This window comes from Rhinopithecus bieti, unplaced genomic scaffold (genome assembly GCF_001698545.2).
Source record: "Rhinopithecus bieti isolate Rb0 unplaced genomic scaffold, ASM169854v2 scaffold_30764, whole genome shotgun sequence".
Classification (NCBI taxonomy): domain Eukaryota; kingdom Metazoa; phylum Chordata; class Mammalia; order Primates; family Cercopithecidae; genus Rhinopithecus; species Rhinopithecus bieti.
In genome coordinates this window covers 674,392-678,222 of record NW_016813573.1, presented here as the reverse complement: position 1 = coordinate 678,222, position 3,831 = coordinate 674,392, and the positions used below count along the sequence as shown (strand labels likewise).

The following is a 3,831-nucleotide window of genomic DNA, read 5'->3' as shown; positions in this document are numbered from 1 at the left end:
GTGAACTGAGGAAGTGAAAAGTTTGACATTTTCTTTTTTATTTCCTTATCTGATTATGTTAAGAAAAAATACCAGTCATATGAATTACAAAAGTTTTAAAGCCTTCCTGAAATTAGCTATGCTGTTTAAAAAAGGTGGGTGGGGACCAGGCAGGGTGGCTCACATTGTAATTTCAGTAATTTGGGAGACGAGTTGGAGGATCGCTTGAGGCCAGGAGTTTAAGACCAGCCTGAGCAACAGTGTGAGACCCTGGCTTTAAAACAAAAAAGAGGATCACTATTTAGTGATATCTGAGCCTTGGCATAAAGACGCTTTACTATAAATGATACAATAAATATAGAAAATAAAGCGAAAATGCTAAAAGGGACTTAACATTCAAGAGAAAATTACTTTGGCATGTATTATAGTCAGCCTAATAGACTAAACTTTTGTAATATTTGGAATAATACCTTACCAAAACCAATTAAAATGTTTTACCACACAATAAGAGAAATTTTAATCTGAATGTGAAGACAATAAAGCTAGTAAAAGTTATTGATTTTCTTTCAATTTTGCATATTTTAAGTGAATTTTAATAATGTTTTATAATTACACAACAGCATTCAAGTTGAAAAGACTTTATACTCGACCAATATGGCGGCGCCCATCTTTCGGTCCTTTTCCTGGGGCCGTTGGTCTGGTACCCTAAAACTCTCAGTATTCTTGCCCTTGGGGCTGGCGTAAGGCCCACTCGGGCCCTCAGGGGTTACTGGCAGCGCAGAAGGCTCGAGGTCTGTTCAAGGACTTCTTCCCAGAGACGGGGACGAAAATAGAGCTCCCAGAGCTCTTCGACCGTGGCACGGCGAGTTTTCCCCAAACCATTTACTGTGGCTTCGACCCCACGGCGGACTCGCTTCATGTGGGCCATCTTCTTGCGCTGCTGGGCCTGTTTCATTTGCAGCGAGCGGGCCCCAACGTGATCGCGCTGGTGGGAGGCGCCACGGCGCGCCTGGGAGACCCGAGCGGCCGTACCAAGTAACGCGAGGCGCTGGAGACAGAGCGCGTGCGAGCCAACGCGCGCGCCCTGCGCCTAGGGCTTGAGGCTCTGGTGGCTAATCACCAGCAGCTTTTCACTGATGGGCGCTCCTGGGGCAGCTTCACTGTGCTGGACAACTCGGCCTGGTACCAGAAGCAGCACCTGGTGGACTTCCTGGCGGCAGTTGGGGGTCACTTCCGCATGGGGACGCTGCTGAGCCGGCAGAGCGTGCAGCTGCGGCTCAAGAGCGCGGAGGGCATGAGCTTGGCCGAATTATTTTACCAGGTGCTCCAGGCCTATGACTTCTATTACCTCTTCCAGCGTTATGGATGCAGGGTCCAGCTGGGCGGCTCTGATCAGCTAGGCAACATTATGTCCGGATATGAGTTCATCAACAAGTTGACTGGAGAAGATGTATCACCGTTCCTCTAATTACAACTGGAGCAAAGCTGGGAAAGTCTGCTGGCAACGGTGTTTGGCTAAACAGAGATAAGACATCTCCATTTGAATTGTATCAATTCTTTGTTAGGCAACCAGACGATTCAGTGGAAAGGTACCTGAAGCTGTTTACTTTCCTGCCCCTTCCAGAGATTGATCATATCATGCAGCTGCATGTCAAAGAGCCAGAAAGGCGGGGTCCTCAGAAACGACTGGCAGCAGAAGTAACAAAGCTTGTTCATGGACGAGAAGGATTGGATTCTGCTAAAAGGTGTACACAAGCCCTTTATCATAGTAGCATAGATGCACTGGAGGTCATGTCTGATCAGGAGTTAAAAGAGTTGTTTAAAGAAGCTCCATTTTCTGAATTTTTTCTCGATCCTGGAACAAGTGTCCTAGATACCTGCCGCAAAGCAAATGCCATTCCAGATGGTCCCCGAGGGTATCGAATGATAACAAAGGCGGAGTCAGCATAAATCACCGACAAGTAACAAATGTATTGTCTATTAGAAATGGGGCTAGATGTCTTAAGGATTTCTAAGTATATCTTAAAATTTATAATGTTGTGGTTCATACCAAGAATCATCTGGGGAATTTTAACAAAATATGTATATGTTCTAAACCTCATCACTACCCCATAAATGCAGCTTAAATCTGAAAAAAAAAAGACTTTATACTCATGTAAATAAATAAGTTTTCACATAAAAATACAATTGATAAGATTATGACCTCTTGTATTACTTATGTCTACCATGAGAGAAAAAATTTAGCCAAAAATTAAATAAAGAAATAAACAGTACATGCACGAGAATGCAAATGGAAATCACCTACATAAGTATAGGATGAGGGAGAAAGAACTTAAAAGAAATAATTGTATAAAATATATATTAAAAATGCAACATAGGAGTTTTACTGAAAAGGCAGTACAATATTTATTGAAAGATTGTTCTGTAACTCACAAAATGAGTGTCCTCAAAGACAGTACTTACTAAACTAATTGCTATAGATAAATATAGTGATCTAGACATGGTCCGTAATAGTATTATAGCGATAGAGTCAATATCCTTAACTTGATATTATCTATGAAACCTACAGATAACACATTTACTTGTGAATGCTTTTACTACTGAATGCTTTCTCCTTAAGATCAGAAACTAGACAAGGATGACCATGCTCACTACTTAGATTTAAAATTTTATGGGATATCTTGGGTAGTGCAATAAGGCTGGAAATAAAAAAATTATACATATTTAAAACAAAAAGATTATTCTCAGATGACATGAATATGTATGCAGAGAATCCTAGGGATTATAGAGAAGAAATTCTACTAGAACTAATAACTGTGTTTAGCAAGGTCACAGGATTTAAAGTCAATATTAAGTATATTTCCATTTACTAGGAGTTGAAATATAAAATGTGAATATTAAATATATTTACCAGAGAACCTCAAAACATGTAATAGAAATGAACTAAATTAAACACTATATATTTTTAAAATTTTTGCACCAAAAACACTAAACTATTAACAAGAGAAATTAAAGAAGACCTAAGTGGAAAGATGTACCATGTTCATGAATCTACACACTCAGTTATGTAAAGCCATCAGTTTTTTGACAAATCCATCTATGACCTTGGGAAAGATATATTGTTTTTATATAGAACACACCAAAAATGAAGACCACAAATAAATGCTAGATTTAATTAAAATTTGAACGTTTTACTCTTGTAAAGATACCATTAAAAAAAAAACAGTAGCCAGGCACAGTGGCTCACACCTGTAAACCCAGCACTTTGGGAGGCCGATATGGGTGGATCACCTGAGGTCAGGAGTTCGAGACCAGTCTGGCTAACATGGAGAAACCCCATTTGTACTAAAAATACAAAGAATTAGCTGGGCTTGGTGGCGCAACTGTAATCCCAGCTACTCGGGAGGCTGAGGCAGGAGAATCGCTTGAACCTGGGAAGCAGAGGTCGCAGTGAGCCAAGATTGTGCCATTGCACTCCAGCTTGGGCAACAAAGCGAAACTCCATCTCAAAAATAATAAATAAATAAATAAATAAATAAATAAATAAATACAATTTTAAAAATACATAAAAATAAATAAAATGGTAAACCACAGACTGGAAGAAAATATAGATATCTGACAAATGAGTCATGTTTAAAATATACAAAGAACAACTTAATAATAATTTTAAAAACTCAATTCAAACTTAGAAAATTATTTCAGCAGACATTTCATCAAAGAAGATAAATGAATAAACGATAAGAACATGAAAATGTTCAATATTACTAGTTACCAGGAAAACAAAAATTAAAAACCTTAAGGAGACACCAACATGTACCCATTAGAATGGCTAAAAAAAAAAAAAAAAAAAAA

General features: G+C 38.8%; 1 pseudogene; it reads left to right on the top strand.

Annotated features, from left to right (window-relative positions):
* Positions 1 to 633: 633 nt before the first annotated feature.
* On the top strand, positions 634 to 1,994 carry LOC108513027 (tyrosine--tRNA ligase, mitochondrial pseudogene; annotated as a pseudogene).
* The last annotated feature ends 1,837 nt before the right edge of the window (positions 1,995 to 3,831 follow it).